At 34.1% G+C, this 19,278-nt stretch overlaps 1 long non-coding RNA gene across 1 annotated transcript in view; it reads right to left on the bottom strand.

Annotated features, from left to right (window-relative positions):
* Positions 1-2,531: 2,531 nt before the first annotated feature.
* The window catches only part of LOC136035111 (uncharacterized), a 34,358-nt gene continuing 17,611 nt past the window's right edge, over positions 2,532-19,278 (bottom strand). Inside the window, exons 2-3 of the long non-coding RNA XR_010619336.1 lie at positions 15,025-15,166; positions 2,532-2,696 (exon numbers count right to left, since the gene is read on the bottom strand). This is a non-coding gene — a long non-coding RNA (uncharacterized LOC136035111). The remainder of the gene's footprint in view (positions 2,697-15,024; positions 15,167-19,278) is intronic.

Below are 19,278 nucleotides of genomic sequence, written 5' to 3'. Positions count from 1 at the left end.
AGAGCGATTCTTGCACCCAAAAATACAGAAGTCCACGAAATCAACAATATTGTTTTGACCAATATTCGAGACCAGGCAGTCCTTTACAAGTCAGTCGACACAGTTTTGGAACCAAATGAAGCGGTTAATTATCCATCTGAATTTTTAAATTCCGTGGATCTTTCAGGGTTTCCACCACACGTGCTACAACTAAAAATAGGCGTAATAATAATACTTTTAAGAAATATCAACCCACCAAAGCTTTGCAATGGCACGTGACTTGCCGTAAAAAAAACAATGGAAAACCTAATAGAGGCCACAATCTTGACAGGGCCTTTTGAGGGTGAGGCTGTTCTTATTCCTCGTATTCCCATGATTCCAACGGATCTACCTTTTCAATTTAAAAGATTGCAATTCCCGCCTCTGCGGCTAGACCTTGGAAGACTAGAGCTGGTTTGACAATTTTTCTCTCGCTATCTTTCACCAGAGATGTAGTCTCAGTCATAGCTAAAGCTTTCTCAATTCTCCTGAAAACATATTTGTGAGTATCTTTCGATTCCATATCCTTCAGAATCTTTTCTCCTAGAGATTTGGCTTCGTCTATGTTACCTGATAATGAAGCGTGGACACCAGTAAGTTGACAAGCGTGGACACGCCAGTGGACAAGCGTGGACAACTTTGCAAGGCCAGTCTGGTTCTGCGTGTGTTCGCAAACGAGAAAAAAATTTGGCATAGTAGGTGTCCAAATTGTCTGCTGCTATTCAGTCCTACCTCTCCCTCTCATGAGGCCACTACTCGTTTTCACGCTTTTCTTTAACGTTTGTTCAATTACCAAGTCAGGAGAAAGAGCCACCCAGTAGTTGTCAGTTCTCTGGATGAACAGGATTTCCTGTAGCATTCTATACTGCTCTGGGTTACCTTTACTTAACTAAAAATCGGCTGCACGAACAGCCGAGTAGACTTCGTGTAAAGATTTTGGTTGGAAGCAGCGAAATACGGAAACATTTCTAACAAAGACTTTAGATAATTCTCAAAAATTGCTACTTTTTTCATTTTCAGCTTCTTTCTCAAGATTCCAAGCAGATTTTGATAGTGAAGCCAAAAATGGGTGGTTTGGGATTCTTATAATCGTTCTTTTACAGTATGAAATATTTCATGGATAAGCTTTGCTTATTTATGAGTTTCTTCTCCTTTTCGTGTAGCAAGCATCTCCTTTTCATGTGTACTGGTCCCAGCGAATCTCAGCTACTTGACAAGTCAGGGAAAGCCGCCAAGAAGGGGATATATTTTAAACTAGCGAAGTAACTTGGAGTGCACATTTAAAAATAATTTAGTATCATCATTGAAAAATTGAAAAGAAACTGCCCCTCCCCCGTAGTTTTGAAAAATATGTTGAAATTAATTTAAATTTCTATTAAGCTGTCTTTAGATTATGTCCGGTAGTCGTGTTAAATACTTATCTATAAACTCAACTTACTTACATAGTAAGCATATATCTCTTGGTATATACTTTGAATATCCAAAGATAATACCTTGTAACAGCACCGTGGATACAACCTCGCCTGGGAATCGTCGGGTCTAAAGTTCGATTCCGGCTGTTGCAAGGAGGACACTTATATACTGATTTAATATTTTTTTCAGACAACTAGTTTTTTATGTATTTTTTAAAGTAAACAAATTAGTACTTTTGTCAAATGTCTCTTATATTTTATTTAAAGAATTTTAAGTAAAATTCTTCTCTCTGGTCCTTTTCAACTGCATTTGTCGCGTTTCAAAGAATTCTTAGATATTCTATATCTCTTTTTTATATCTTTTCGCAATTTTTCCTTTATATACTTTTCATATATATATATATATATATATATATATATATATATATATATATATATATATATATATATATATATATGTTTATAACTGCCAACACCTAGAACTGCCACACCAACACCTAGTTCCCCCCCCCGCGCAAAAGTCGTTACGCGCCATATTAGTTACGTGCCATTGTAGTTTTTTCTCCGTGTCCCACCTGTGAATATAGGTAGATACATATATATATATATATATATATATATATATATATATATATATATATATATATATATATATATATATATATATATATGTTTTTAACTACGTAAAACTTGCGAATATACAACATTCTTGTTGGGAGTTTTGCATGTGGAAGTTTCTGTAGAATGCAAATTCAGAGGCAATTTCAAAGCGGAATGAGCAGTTCTTCCACAAGGCAGTAACGTTGCGGCTATTCTGGACGACGCAATTGCCAACACTTTGCCAATTTTTGATTGAATTGATGCCAGAATCAATATTATTACAAAAATTTTACCTCCTGGCGCATCCAGTGTGGTTCCTGTAAATCAGAATGCAAGATTTTTTGTTGAAATTTTAACGTCACTTCTTAATTTCGTTTGGAAAAGATTACTTATTCTAATACAATATTCAAAAAAGACCTCCTATTCATATTTATTATTGTCTTTCAACTAATATTCTAAACGAACAAGAGCTAAGAGCTCATATGGCACTTGTGACGAGGTCGGAAGAGCCAAGAGCTCATTTGGCACTTGTGAGAAGGTCAGAACCTAAAATTAGACTCGGTACTAGAGTTATCGAATTTGCTGTACTTTGTTTATTGGCAATTATTATAAAGATAAACTTGAAAATACAATGTTTCTGTAGTCTCTTCTTGTTCGGTATTCTACCTGTAAAGAAGATAAATTAGTTACATTCGGCGTTTTTTTTCTTCTTCATGAATTCTATTGTATTCTTCTTGTTTTTATTGTTTCATGGTTATGTTCTTGTCGAATTTTTATTTTTGATGTTTTATCTTTTTTAGCACATTTTGGAAAAGTGATGAAAATGGGATAATGGTCGCTGTAATATTGTTCTAGGACTCCGGAATGTTGTTGATTAGAAAGTATGTTTGTAAAAATCAGATCTATTGTATAGCCGTTAATTGTAGTGGGCTCTTGTATGAGCTGTAGAAATCGAAGATTACTAAGGGCATGTTGTAAAGTATTGTATTCAGTATTTGTTGTTTCTTTACTGTTTATGTTAAAGTCACCTAACAATGTTGTATGACCGTTGTCAATACATGGGGTTAGTAAGTCGCTAATACAGTTAATGAGTGTATTAATGCGCACGTGGTTTGGCTTGTAAATACAGAACATGAAATCTGTCTGTTGTGGATGCTCTATTGTAACTTTTATTAACTCAATGCTGCTACACCTGTAGTTTTCGACTTTATAAAGCTCTGAGCTAAGGGTTTCAGATATGTACGCAGCCGAGCCATACAGGTTGTTGCCTGGGTTATCGTTTCTAAATAGTTTGAAACCGGGCATTGTAAGCGTTTCGCTGTTTATTGAAGGTACAAGTCGTGTTTCCGACAAGAATAGTACGTCTGCTTCAACAAGTCTGGGGTGTACTTTTAAGTCTTTGATGTACCTTCGAAGCGATCGAACATTTTGATAAATGACTTTAAAGTTTCTATGGTCGAATTTGTGTGTTTGGTCAGTGAATAGTACCTGTCGTAGTCTTTTCATCTCTTCTTGTACATTTGGAGATCACCCCCCCCCCTAAAAAACGAACCAAGAGCCTGTGTATGTACCTGCAGTCCTTTGAGTCTGCAAGGCTATCGAAATATTCAACACCAGACTTTAGAATAATATCAAAAATGATTACCTTACCCTTTTGAATTATCGATACCGTTCTTTATAGGTAGGAATTTTTTCATACACTTCAGTTACAATTTTATCCTTATCTTTTGACATTGATTTTTGAATGACTTCCATTTCTGCTCATCAAATTCATGGAAAACGTTTTAAATACGTATTTAAATTGCGCATTTGAAAAGGCGGCCTTTGAACATGTAAGCAATAACTGGGGTCTGCGTTGTCTGTGCCCAAAGGACATGGGAACTAATTAAAAATCAATAGCTAAGTTCAGGAATGTAAAATCATCATTGATGACTGTCACAGTGTAAAAATATTTTCCCTTTACTGTGCTGACTGCATAGATGACTGGAACAGTTACATCCGCAGGACTTTGCTTCTTAGGGAATTCCAATTTCGTCAGCAATAGTTACAGCTTAGGGGTATAAGCCTAGAGAAGGAAACATGTTAAGAAAACATTTCATAATACGCACAATAGCTGTACCTAACACCTTTTGCATGGATCCCTCCTATACTTTACCGCCAACCCCCCTTCCCCTAAAAAGCAAATATATAGTCCAAATTATATAAAACCAATGCATTCTGTCACCCATCAGTTGTTTTCCGGTTCTTCTTTTAAACAGTTAATTGAATTAATAAGTACAAGGTATGAAACAAGAGAGACGCCTTGGGAGAATAGAGGGGAAATATATAATTTCGACTGTATATTTACAAATTAAGGGGGGGGGGGGTAAAATATAGGGGGTTCCATGCAAAATCTGTTCTTTACAATTGTTATGCATATTGTAAATTGTTTTCTTATCATGCTTCCTTCTCAAACATGTTTCCTTCTTAACTCGTAAGTTAAAAATACCTCATATTTCTAATCTTTCAGAATTAACCCTCGCCCCCACTACCCCAAAGAAAGCGGATCCGTCCCGGTTATGTCAATCACGTATCTAGGACCTGTGCTTATTTTCTCCGCCAACTTTCATCCCGATCATCCCTCCACTCTAAGCGTTTTCAAAATTTTAGCCCCCCCCCCCCCAATTCCCCCCAATGTCACCGGATCCAGTCAGGGTTAAAAATAAGAGCTCTGAGACACGATATTCCTCCAAACTTCAAATTTCATTAAGGTCCGATCACTCCTTCGTAAGTTACAAATACCTCATTTTTTCTATTTTTTCAGAATTAACCCTAGCCCCCCCAAACTCCCCAAAACAGAGAAGATCCGTTCCGGTTATGTCAATTATGTATCTAGGACTTGTGCTTATTTTTCCCACCAAGTTTCATCCCGATCCCTCCACTCTAAGTGTTTTCCAAGTTTTAGGTTTCCCCCTCCCAAATCCCCGCCCTCGTCACCAGATCCGGTCGGGATTTAAAATAAGAGCTCTAAGACACGATATCCTTCTAAACGTCAAATTTCATTGAGATCCGATCACCCGTTCGTAAGTTGAAAATACCTCATTTTTTCTAATTTTTAAGAATTACTCCCCCCCCCCCCCCAACTACCCCAAAGAGAGCGAATTAGTTCCGATTATGTCAATCATGTATCTGGGACTTGCGCTTTTTTCCCCATCAAGTTTCATCTCGATCCCTCCACTCTAAGTATTTTCCAAGATTTTAGGTTACCCCCCTCCACCTCTCCCCAATGTCATCAGATCCGGTCGGGATTTAAAATAAGAGCTCTGAGACACAATATAATTCCAAACATCAAATTTCATTAAGATCCCATCACCCATTCATAAGTTAAAAATACCTCATTTTTTCCGTTTTTCCGAATTAACCGGCCCCCACTCCCCCCCCCCAGATGGTCAAATTGGGAAAATGACTATTTCTAATTTAAGCTGGTCCTGTCCCTGATACGCTTGCCAAATTTCACCGTCCTAGCTTACCTGGAAGTGCCTAAAGTAGCAAAACCGGGACTTTAGGTATCCCCCCTCCAACTCCCCCCAATGTCATCAGATCCGGTCGGGATTTAAAATAAGAGCTCTGAGACACAATATCATTCCAAACGTAAAATTTCATTAAGATCCAATCACCCGCTCATAAGTTAAAAATACTTCATTTTTTCTATTTTTTGCGAGTTAACCGGCCCCCCACTCCCCCCCCAGATGGTCAAATCGGGAAAACGACTATTTCTAATTTAATCTGGTCCGGTCCCTGATACCCTTGCCAAATTTCATCGTCCTAGCTTACCTGGAAGTGCCTAAAGTAGCAAAACCGGGACCGACAGACAGACCGACAGACAGACCGACAGACCGACAGACAGACAGACCGACAGAATTGGCGATTGCTATATGTCACTTGGTTAATACCAAGTGCCATAAAAATTATTCCAAAATTGAACGTAATGTTAGCACCATGCCCTAACCTAGGAAGGGCAACTTGGCTTAGTTTACTTAGCTTAAAGTTTACTTTGAGAAAGTTGGCAAATCAAAGCCCGCCTCCACAGCTGCCTCTAACACTAGTTCACATGTTCTACGTTTGGGAACGTAGCTTTCCCCTCAAATTCCCTGAAGTTTTCCTCCTCATGACATAAGCGTTTGTAGTAGTAAAAGTTATAAAAGTACAGCTCTGATGCTGTACACAGCTGTTGCTGTACACAGGTGTTGGTGTGGCGCTTCGCACCACAACAAGACCAAGTTCGTGAGGGTGCTTCGCGCACACCCCCCAGCCCCCTCCCCGCGCGCGTAAGTCGTTAAGTGCCATATGAGTCACGCGCTATTGTAGTTGTGTCTCTGTGTGCCACCTATGGATATAGATGGATATGTATATATGTTTTTAACTACGTAAAACTTGCGAATATACAACATTGTTTGCTGTCCTATTGTCTGTGCATATAAATATATTGTCAGGTTTACCGACTCTTGAATATGGAACATATAATTGTCCATGGGAAAAACAATCCGTATTCAGATATATACCGCGTTTTTCTAATGATTTCCCTTGAGCTATGTTGATGGTGATTGCTAATCAAACATTCCCTGTGTCCCCGTCGTCATTTATATATCCGCTCTGTGCCCCCCGGCGTCCCTGTTGTAGTTGTCCCTCTAGCGTAAAGAGTGGGGCGTTGAAGAGGAAAAGCCCCTTTCATATACGGAGTAATTTCTGTTCGTTTTAAGTTTTAATTGTGTTCTTTACTTTCATTTAAAAAACTTTTTTTTATTTAATCGTATTCAAGATCGGATCTTTCTTCAAGTATTTATTATTTGAAGAATCAAGGAGAAAATGGTTATAATCGGGCTGTCTAGTTTTTTAACGTATTTTTTAAAATGACGTTTTTTGGTTTTTGAAGTTTTTTTTATAATTTGAATATGTTTATAAATTTAGTGAAAGTTAAGCTTTTTTTGTGTGAATGCGAAGAACGATGAAATTATGCTGAAATAGCATTTCATTTTTCCGACTAGTCATGATTTTTGACCATTTCTCTTTTTTTTTAATGGGGACAAGTACCTTGTTTTTAGTTGGAAAGGAGACAAATTATATTGGGTTTGTTCTTGTTAAAAGATGTTCATAAATGATATAGTTGTGACGAGATTCGAAATTAAGTTTGGAGGGAAAACAGCTCAAACAGTAACCAAGGTTTAGTCTTCAATAGCTCGTCGACTATGCAAGGTCATAAAAATAAATTGAAACGTCCCCTACCATGTAAATTTCTGTATAAGTGCTATTGGAAATTTGTGGAGATCTTGTAAAAAAAAAAAAAAAACATTAGAACTGTCAAGTTCTTGATAATTTCGGTGCGTGAAAAAGTTGAACCACGACGTAGGTTGATAGGTATGCGTTTATTTCATCAAATAAAAATTACTAAAATTGCACTTACTATCAATTATATGCTGCTCAATTTAGGGACCAAAAATGTCCCTGTTCAGCAGCAAAACCACAACAAATAAATGATAACTATTCATTCATAATCAAAGAAATACACAAAAAAAAACAACAGACGAAACACTATGCAATCTTTAAACAGCCATCTCTCATCATAAAAAAAAAGGAAAAAAGGGATAAAATTAGAGGATTACCAGTTTTCCAAGTATCAAAGAAATTATAACTGGTTTCTAGAGAGAATAATGTAAGTTAAATCAATAAAATATTCTAAAAAACTCAAATAAATGCTCTCAAAATAATGCTCTTCAAGCTCGAAGGTAGCTTTGTTTTAGAATTTCTGTCAGCTGAACAAATTTTTAAAATTATCAAATTGTGATTCCTATATAGAATTCAATCTCTAGAAGTCAGAGATCTCTAGAGTTCTAGAGAGCTAACAACACTTGCAGCCACAAATATTCGCACCACCTATCTCGGGTATAAGTGGTTGAAGTTGCAAGTAGTTGTAGTCTTAAGTGGTCATAGTAGCTAGAATTTCTAGCTGAAGAAGTCAAATCCTGCAAAATTAAGGAAAGTCTTAAGAAGTAAACTATCTTCTTAGTTTACTATTATTTTCTAAGGAATAAAACCAGAAATCAAAATCTTTAGTATAAACTAAATTAAAAAGACAAATAAAAGCACAATCAATTTATTTTTGCAGCAAAAAATACTAATTCAAGAAAAATATTCCCGAGTTTCTATTTGTGAGTTTCTTCTCCTTTTCGTGAAGCAAGCATCTCCTTTTCAAGTGTACTGGTCCAAGCGAATCTAAGCTTCTTGACAAGTTGGGGAAAGCCGCCAGGAAGGGGAAACATTTCAAACTAGCAAAGTAACTTGGAATGCACATTAAAAAATAATTTAGTACAACTACAACAGGGACGCCGAGGGGAACAGAGCGGATATATAAATGACGACGGGGACACAGGGAATGTTTGATTAGCAATCACCATCAACATAGCTCAGGGGCAATCATTAGAAAAATGTGGCATAGATCTGAATACGGATTATTTTTCCCATGGACAATTATATGTTGCATGTTCAAGAGTTTGTAAATCTGACAATCTATTTATATGCACAGACAATAGGACAGCAAAGAATATTGTATATTCGCAAGTTTTACGTAGTTAAAAACATATATACATATCCATCTATATCCATAGGTGGCACACAGAGACACAACTACAATAGCGCGTGACTCATATGGCGCGTAACGACTTACGCGCGCGGGGGGGCTTGGTGGTGTACGTGAAGCGCCCTCACGAACTAGGTCTTGGTGTGGTGCGAAGCGCCACACCAACACCTTTTGTACAGCAACAGCTGTGTACAGCAACAGAGCTGTACTTTTATAACTTTTACTACTACAAAGGCTTATGTCATGAGGAGGAAAACTTCAGGGAGGGGAAAGCTACGTTCCCAAACGTAGAACATGTGAACTAGTGTTAGAGGCAGCTGTGGAGGTGGGCTTTGATTTGCCAACTTTCTCAAAGTAAACTTTAAGCTAAGTAAACTAAGCTAAGTTGCCCTTCCTAGGTTAGGGCATGGTGCTAACATTACGTTCAATTTTTGAATAATTTTTCCCTTAGAATATGCTGAAAGACAATAATAAATATGAATAGGAGGTCTTTTTTGAATATTGTATTAGAATAAGTAATGTTTTCCAAACGAAATTAAGAAGTGACGTTAAAATTTGAACAGAAAATCTTGTATTCTGATTTACAGGAACCACACTGGATGCGTCAGGAGGTAAAATGTTTGTAATAATATTGATTCTGACATCAATTCAATCAAAAAATGGTAAAGTGTTGGCAATTGCGTCGTCCAGAAAAGCCGCAACGTATGTTATTTAAAGTAAGAATAAAAAAAATATTTTTTGAATAAATTGTAAATTACATTGGTTAAAATTTTATCCCTTTTTTCTTTTTTTTTATGATGAGAGATGGCTGTTTAGAGATTGCATAGTGTTTCTGCTGTTGTTTTTTTTTGCGTATTTCTTTGATTCTGAATGAATAGTTATCATTTATTTGTTGTGGTTTTGTTGCTGAACAGGGACATTTTAGGTCCCTAAATTGAGCAGCATATAATTGATAGTAAGTGCAATTTTAGTAATTTTTATTTAATAAAATAAACGCATACCCATCAACCTACGTCGTGGTTCAACTTTTTCACGCGCCGAAATTATCAAGAACTTGACAACTCTAATGCTTATTTTTTTTTTTACAAGATCTCCACAAATTTCCAATAGCACTTATACATTAATTTTCATGGTAGGGGATGTTTCAATTTATTTTTATGACCTTGCATAGTCGACGAGCTATTGAAGTTATTCAAATTATGAAAAAAAAAACTTCAAAAACCAAAAAACGTCATTTTAGAAATACATTAAAAAACTAGATAGCCCGATTACAACCATTTTCTCCTTGATTCTTCAAATAATAAATATTTGAAGAAACATCCGATCTTGAACACGATAAAATAAAAAAAACAAGTTTTTTAAATGAAAGTAAGGAACACAATTAAAACTTAAAACGAACAGAAATTACTCCGTATATGAAGGGGGCTTTTCCTCTTCAACGCCTCACTCTTTACGCTACAGGGATAACTACAACAGGGACGCCGGGGGCACAGAGCGGATATATAAATGGCGACTTGTGGAAGAACTTGTTGTTCCTGCCTTGTGGAAGAACTGCTCATTCCGCTTTGAAATTGCCTCTGAATTTGCATTCTACAGAAACTCCCACGTGCAATATTTCCAAATCATCTGGGATGGATAAAGTATTGCAGCAATGCAAACTTATTATTTGGGACGAGTGCATATTGGCACACAAAAAATCGCTCGAGTCTCGGGAGCAATCATTGCGAGATTTGCGAGGAAATTCGAAACCCTTTGGCAGCACATTAATATTGCTTGCGGGAGAATTCAGGTAAACATTACCTCTAATACCTAGATCAACCCCTGCGTACGAAATGAAACTTGCCTGAAAAATTCTAGTTTATGGGCACACGTAAAGACATTAAAATTAACTATAAATATGCGTGTCCGATTGCCAAACGATGACTCTGGTGAAATATTTTCAGATCAATTGCAGGCAATTGGAAACGGAAAGCTCCCAGTAGACTCAATTTCAGGACGTATACAACTGCCTGCTGAATTCTCTAATTTATTGACATCCAAAAATGAGTTGGTTGAAAAGGTATTTCTGAATATTCTAAATAATTATAATAATAATAAATGGCTCAGTGAACGAGTGATATTGGAAACCAAAAATAAAGACGTCCACGAAATCAACAATATTATTTTGACCAAGATTCGAGATCAGGAAGTAATTTACAAATCAGTCGACACAGTTCTGGAACTAATTGAAGCAGTTAGTTATCCATCTGAATTTTTAAATTACCTGGATCTCCCAGGGTTTCCACCAAACGTGCTACAACTAAAAATTATTATTGCACGTGGGAGTTTCCGTAGAATGCAAATTCAGAGGCAATTTCAAAGCGGAATGAGCAGTTCTTCCACCAGGCAGCAATGTTGCGGCTATTCTGGACGTCGCAATTGCCAACACTTTGCCATTTTTTGATTGAATTGATGCCAGAATCAATATTATTACAAACATTTTACCTGCTGGCGCATCCAGTGTGGTTCCTGTAAATCAGAATACAAGATTGTTTGTTCAAATTTTAACGTCACTTCTTAATTTCGTTTGGAAAAGATTACTTATTCTAATACAATATTCAAAAAAGACCTCCTATTCATATTTATTATTGTCTTTCAACTCATATTCTAAGCACAAAATTATTCAAAAATTGAACGTAATGTTAGCACCAAGCCCTAACCTAAAAAGGGCAACTTAGCTTAGTTTACTTAGTTTAAATTTTACTTTGAAAAACTTGGCAAATCAGAGCCCGCCTCCACAGCTGCCTCTAACGCTAGTTCACATGTTCTACGTTTGGGAACGTAGCTTTCCCCTCAAATTCCCAGAAGTTTTCCTCCTCATGACATAAGCCTTTGTAGTAGTAAAAGTTATAAAAGTACAGCTTTGTTGCTGTACACAGCTGTTGCTGTACACAGGTGTTGGCGTGGTGCTTCAGACCATACCAAGACCTAGTTCGTGAAGGCGCTTTGCGCACACCCCCAAGCCCCCCGCGCGCGTAAGTCGTTGCGTAGTCTTCAATAGCTCGTGTACTATGCAAGGTCATAAAAATAAATTGAAACGTCCACTACAATGTAAATTTTTATGTAAGTGCTATTGGAAATTTGTGGAGATCTTGTAAAAAAAAACAAGCAAATTATGGCAAATTATGGCATTTAAACAAGCAAATTTGGTAAACAATATTAATTAGTCAATTAATATTTGATAATTTAATGTAAGTACAAATTTAATTGTTGAATGAGCAAAACTGTGAAGAAGTGGTTTAAATTTTACTCTGAAAGATACTTAAAAAGTGACGACTTTAAGATATCCTCCGAAGAGAGTAGCAGGTTTTCTGTGTTAAAGAGCGTTGGGGGTTAACTTGAATCATGCAATGGCAGTTTTTGTTTCATTTATTAAGGGGTTGCACCAGTAGGCTACCAGAACTTGGTAGACAGAACTTTTATAGCTGATATTAAAGATAATCCTCATATCTACGTTCTTTATGTAAATTTCACAAAAGCTGGGGCTATTGGGCTCGCAGAACTTATAAGAGTAATGTGTACTAGCTCATTTGAAAGCTATTGCTTATATACACGCATTTTTTTTTCAATTTTACCGTTTGTAAGTGTGATCTAGCACTGAACACAACAGTTTTGGTGCCACTTCTTAAGTGGAAAAGCTTTGAAGCATAAAAAAGTTACCATTGTAATAGTTGAGTTCTAGAACCCTTAACTGGAAGTCTACAAGAACTCTACCCACACACTCCCCCCTCCCAGCCTTATGCAGCAAGTCAGCAGGGACTCCCAAATAATCTGCAGACTAATGATTGGCTAATTGGTGTTTGGACCTCGTGAATGTCAGTGAAGACTTCTGCCTTATGCTCGTCAACTTTGGTTCTATGACCAACTTTATTACTACCAGGGGCGAATCTCCAGTATTTTTTGTTGCTGGGCAAGAAGTGTCCGTATCTGGATAGTGTGTGGGCGTGGGGTAAATAATAATTTTTCTCCACTTTGCTTGGGGTAGGTGCCTCCTTGACCCCCCCCCCCAAAAAACCCTAATTACTACTTCTGCGACTGCTACTATGACTACTTAAGACTACAACTACTTGCAACTTCAAACACTTATACCCGAGACAGGTGGTGAGAATATTTGTGGACTGCAAGTGTTGCTAGCCCAACGTTGTCACAGCTTGCCATTCGTAGAATTTTTTCAGTGACTTTGATGTATGTTGATTTGATACTTATTCATGATGCAAGAATTTCCTGTTCATTTTATAAAAACAGGTATTTGAGTTATATTTAGGCACACAATCCCCAAATAATTTTTTTTAATTTATGCTTAAAACACTAGTGGGAACATAAATGCAACACAAATTGTATGCCCCTTAGGATTACGAGTTTTCCGAGTATCAAAGAAATTATAACTGGTTTCTAGAGAGAATAATGTAAGTTAAATCAATAAAATATTCTAAAAAACTCAAATAAATGCTCTCAAAATAATGCTCTTCAAACTCGAAGGTAGCTTTGTTTTAGCATCTCTGTCCTCTGAACAAATTTTTAAAATTATCAAATTGTGATTGCTATATAGAATTCAATCTCTAGAAGTCAGAGAACTCTAGAGTTCTAGTGGGCTAACAGCACTTGCAGCCACAAATATTCGCACCACCTTTCTCGGGTACAAGTGTTTGAAGTTGCAAGTAGTTATAGTCTTAAGTAGTCACAGTAGCTAGAATTTCTAGTTGAAGAAGTCAAATCCTGCAAAATTAAGGAAAGTTTTAAGTAGTAAACTATCTTTTTAGTTTACTATTATTTTCTAAGGAATAAATCCAGAAATCAAAATCTTTAGTATAAACTAAATTAAAACGACAAATAAAAGCACAATCAATTTATTTTTGCAGCAAAAATACTAATTCAAGAAAAATACTCCCGAGTTTCTATTTATGAGTTTCTTCTCCTTTTCGTGAAGCAAGAATCTTCTTTTCATGTGTACTCGTCCGAGCGAATCTCAGCTTCTTGACAAGTCGGGGAAAGCCGCCAGGAAAGGGAAATATTTCAAACTAGCAAAGTAACTTGAAGTGCACATAAAAAAATAATTTAGTATCATCATTGAAAAATTGAAAAGAAACTGCCCCTCCCCCGTAGTTTTGAAAAATATGTTAAAATTAATTTAAGTTTCTATTAAACCGCCTTTAGATTATGTCCGGTAGTCGTGTTTAAATACTTATCTATAAACTCAACTTACTTACATGGTAAGTATATATCTCTTGGGACCGTGCAACAGCACCGTGGATACAACCTCGCCTGGGAAGCGTCGGGTCTAAGGTTCAATCCCGGCTGTTGCAAGAAAGACACTTATATACTGATTTAATAATTTTTTTTCAGACAATTATTTTTTGATGTATTTTTTAAAGTAAACAAATTACTACTTTTGTCAAATGTCTCTTTTATTTTATTTAAAGAATTTTAAGTAAAATTCTTCTCTCTGGTCCTTTTCAACTGCCTTTGTCGCGTTCCAAAGAATTCTTAGATTTTCTTTATCTTTTTTTATATCTTTTCGCAATTTTTCCTTTATATATTTTTCATATATATATATATATATATATATATATATATATATATATATATATATATATATATATATATATATATATATATATATATATATATATTATTTTTTTATGTATTTTTTAAAGTAAACAAATTACTACTTTTGTCAAATGTCTCTTTTATTTTATTTAAAGAATTTTAAGTAAAATTCTTCTCTCTGGTCCTTTTCAACTGCCTTTGTCGCGTTTCAAAGAATTCTTAGATTTTCTATATCTTTTTTATATCTTTTCGCAATTTTTCCTATATATATTTTTCATATATATATATATATATATATATATATATATATATATATATATATATATATATATATATATATATATATATATATATATAAGTTGTCTGTGGATGTGTGGGTCTGTCTGTCGGGTGATGTCATGTTTGTGTGTTGACTGACGTCATGAAGTTAGTTGTCGTCATTTTTGTTATGGCGGTGACGTCATTAAAGATATTTAAGACATGCGTTCACGTAGAAATCTATTAATGTTTAACTGTAAAATGACTGATGAACTTACAATTGCAACAGCCGAGGAAGATGCTCAAAGAGTCTATGCCAAAAAACTTGCTGCTGATAGAGAAAGTAAGAAAAGAAAGCGTGCCGAGGAATCAAAAGAACAGCAAGGAAACAGGCTTGAGGCTGATAGAGAAAGTAAGAAAAGAAAGCGTGCTGAGGAATCAAAAGAACAGCAAGGAAACAGGCTTGAGGCTGATGTACCCGGCCCGACATCCTTTGAGTATTTGAGAACTGTAAACGGTACTATACATGACACTTACCGTAGTTTATGCCAAGCTCTGAAGTTATTGGAGAATGACCAACACTGGGATAACTGCATCAATGACACGTACGAAACGTCAACTCCAAGTCAAATTCGTGCATTGTTTGGTATCATTTTAACAACTTGCTCTCCATCAGCTCCTACAGAGTTATGGGAAAAATATAAGTCAAAAATGTCCGAAGATATACTCCATCGAAAACAGTTAGAGACGTCAGATATGACTTTTGATTTTACATCAGAAATTTATAACTACACTTTAGTTATTATACAAGATTTGTGCGTACGTATGGCAAACAAACCTCTTCAGGATTCGGGAATGCTTTCACCTAACCGTATCGCAGCTGTTTCGGCAAGTGTAGAATTGGATCGTGAACAAAGTTACAGTACGAGTGATCTATTGTCTTATGTACAAAATAACATTTCCAAGTTAACGTCGGAACAAAAGATATATATATATATATATATATATATATATATATATATATATATATATATATATATATATATATATATATATATATATATATATATATATATATATATATATATATGTATATATGTATATATATATATATATAATATATATATATATATATAATATATATATATATATATATATATATATATATATATATATATATATATATATATATATATATATATATATATATATATATATATATATATATATATATATATATATATATATATATATATATATATATATATATATATATATATACTAGCTGTTGGGTGGCGCTTCGCGCCCCCCAAGCCCCCCCGCGCGCGTAAGTCGTTACGCGCCATAATAGTTACGCGCCATTGTAGTTGTGTCCCTATGTCCCACCTGTGAATATAGATATATATATATATATATATATATATATATATATATATATATATATATATATATATATATATATATATATATATATATATATATATATATATATATATATATATATATATATATATATATATATGGTTTTAACTACGTAAAACTTGCGAATATACAACATTCTTTGCTGTCCCATTGTCTTTGCATATAAATAGATTGTCAGGTTTACCGACTCTTGAACATGCAACATATAATGGTCCATGGGAAAACAATCTGTATTCAGATCTATACCTCATGATTCTAATGATTGCCCTTGAGCTTTGTTGATGGTGATTGCTAATCGACCATTCCCTGTCCCGGTGTCCCGGTCGTCATTTATATCCCCCTGTTTCCCCCGGTGTCCTCGTTGTAGTTGTGTCCCTGTGTCCCGGTCGTCATTTATATTCCCTGTGTCCCGGTCGTCATTTGTATCCCGGTGTCCCGGTCTGTATATACATTCGTTTTTTAGTTTTGTTTTTCTCCTTTATTTTTTTCCTTTTTTTTTTCTTTTTTAGTTTATTTAAATTTTTAGATTTTTTAGTTTTTGTATTAGTTTTTAGTTTTTGTTTCTTTTTTTTTGTAGTTTTTACCTTCTTTTTAGTTTTGTTAGTTTTTTTTTACTTATGTCCTGGTCGTCATTTATACTCCCTGTGTCCCGGTGCTTTGTTGATTGCTAATCGAACATTCCTTTTGTCCTGGTCGCTTTCTCTTTGAGTGTCGTCATTTATTTTTTTCTTTTTTAGTTCTTTTAGTTTTTACCTTTTTTAGTTTTTTTAGTTTTTTAGATGAAAATTTTTTTTAGTTTTTTCCTTTTTTTCTTTTTAGTTTTTTATTGGTTTTTACCTTTATTTTAGCTTATTTTTCAGTTTTTTCCTTTTTTTTAGTTTTTTTTATTTTTTATTTTTTTTAGTTTTTTACCTTTTTTTAGTTTTTTTAGTTTTTTTAGTTTTTTAGCTTTTTTATTAGTTTTTAGTTTTTTTTTGTAGTTTTTGCCTTTTTTTAGTTTTTTCAGTTTTTTTTTAGTTTTTTATTGGTTTTTACCTTTATTTTAGCTTATTTTTCAGTTTTTTCCTTTTTTTTAGTTTTTTTTTAGTTTTTAGTTTTTTTAGCTTTTTACCTTTTTTTAGTTTTTTTAGTTTTTTTAGTTTTTTAGCTTTTTTATTTTTTTTATTAGTTTTTAGTTTTTTTGTAGTTTTTGCCTTTTTTTAGTTTTTTTAGTTTTTTAGCTTTTTTATTAGTTTTTAGTTTTTTTTGTAGTTTTTGCCTTTTTTTAGTTTTTTTCTTTTTAGTTTTTTTGTAGTTTTTACCTTCTTTTTAGTTTTGTTAGTTTTTTTTTTACTTATGTCCTGGTCGTCATTTATACTCCCTGTGTCCCGGTGCTTTGTTGATTGCTAATCGAACATTCCTTTTGTCCTGGCCGCTTTCTCTTTGAGTGTCGTCATTTATTTTTTTATTTTTTAGTTCTTTTAGTTTTTACCTTTTTTAGTTTTTTTTTTAGTTTTTTAGATGAAAATTTTTTATAGTTTTTTCTTTTTTTCTTTTTAGTTTTTTATTGGTTTTTACCTTTATTTTAGCTTATTTTTCAGTTTTTTCCTTTTTTTTTAGTTTTTTTTATTTTTTATTTTTTTTAGTTTTTTACCTTTTTTTAGTTTTTTTTAGTTTTTTTAGTTTTTTAGCTTTTTTACTTTTTTTATTAGTTTTTAGTTTTTTTTGTAGTTTTTGCCTTTTTTTAGTTTTTTCAGTTTTTTTTTTAGTTTTTTATTGGTTTTTACCTTTATTTTAGCTTATTTTTCAGTTTTTTCCTTTTTTTAGTTTTTTTTTTTAGTTTTTAGTTTTTTTAGTTTTTTACCTTTTTTTAGTTTTTTTAGTTTTTTTAGTTTTTTAGCTTTTTTATTTTTTTTATTAGTTTTTAGTTTTTTTTTGTAGTTTTTGCCTTATTTTAGTTTTTTTAGTTTTTTAGCTTTTTTATTAGTTTTTAGTTTTTTTTTGTAGTTTTTGCCTTTTTTTAGTTTTTTTAGTTTTTTAGCTTTTTTATTTTTTTTATTAGTTTTTAGTTTTTTTTGTAGTTTTTGCCTTTTTTTAGTTTTTTCAGTTTTCAGTTTTGTCACCTGATCCAGTTTTTTCAGGTGACGTCACCTGATTTATCCACAGATCCAGACACAGACAACTTATTTTTATATATATAGATATATACTAGCTGTTGGGGTGGCGCTTCGCGCCACCCCAACACCTAGTTGGTGGGGGCGATTCGCGCCCCCCCAAGCCCCCCCGCGCGCGTAAGTCGTTACGCGCCATATGAGTTACGCGCCATTGTAGTTGTGTCCCTATGTCCCACCTGTGAATATAGATATATTATATATATATATATATATATATATATATATATATATATATATATATATATATATATATATATATATATATATATATATATATATATATATATGTTTTTAACTACGTAAAACTTGCGAATATACAACATTCTTTGCTGTCCCATTGTCTGTGCATATAAATAGATTGTCAGGTTTACCGACTCTTGAACATGCAACATATAATGGTCCATGGGAAAACAATCCGTATTCAGATCTATACCTCATGATTCTAATGATTGCCCTTGAGCTTTGTTGATGGTGATTGCTAATCGACCATTCCCTGAGTCGCCATCGTCATTTATATATCCCCCTGTGCACCCCGGCGTCCCCTTTGTAGTTATGTCCCTGTGTCCCGGTCGTCATTTATATTCCCTGTGTCCCGGTCGTCATTTGTGTCCCGGTGTTCCAGTCTGTGATTTCTCTTTGAGTGTCCCGGGCGTCATTTATATTCCTTGTGTCCCGGTGTCCCGGTCGTCATTTATATCCCCCTGTGCCCCCCGGCGTCCCCATTGTAGTTGTGTCCCTGTGTCCCGGTCGTCATTTATATTCCCTGTGTCCCGGTCGTCATTTGTATCCCGGTGTCCCGGTCTGTATATACATTCGTTTTTTAGTTTTGTTTTTCTCCTTTATTTTTCTTTTTTAGTTTATTTAGATTTTTAGATTTTTTAGTTTTTTTATTAGTTTTTAGTTTTTTTTGTAGTTTTTACCATTTTTTTAGTTTTTTTAGTTTTTTTTTTTTACTTATGTCCTGGTCGTCATTTATACTCCCTGTGTCCCGGTCGTCATTTGTGTCTCGGTGCTTTGTTGATTGCTAATTTATATTATATTTATATTTATATTTTTTATATTTATTAATATTTTTTTAGTTTTCTTTTTCTCTTATTTTTCAGTTTTTTCCTTTTTTTTTAGTTTTTTCTTTTTTAGTTTTTAGTTTTTCTTTGTTTTTTACCTTTTTTTAGTTTTTTTAGTTTTTTTAGTTTTTTAGCTTTTTTAGGTTTTTTAT

Source organism: Artemia franciscana, chromosome 13, assembly GCF_032884065.1.
Source record: "Artemia franciscana chromosome 13, ASM3288406v1, whole genome shotgun sequence".
Lineage (NCBI taxonomy): Eukaryota > Metazoa > Arthropoda > Branchiopoda > Anostraca > Artemiidae > Artemia > Artemia franciscana.
The sequence above is the reverse complement of the archived record's forward strand: the minus strand, read 5'-3'. Positions and strand labels throughout refer to the sequence as shown.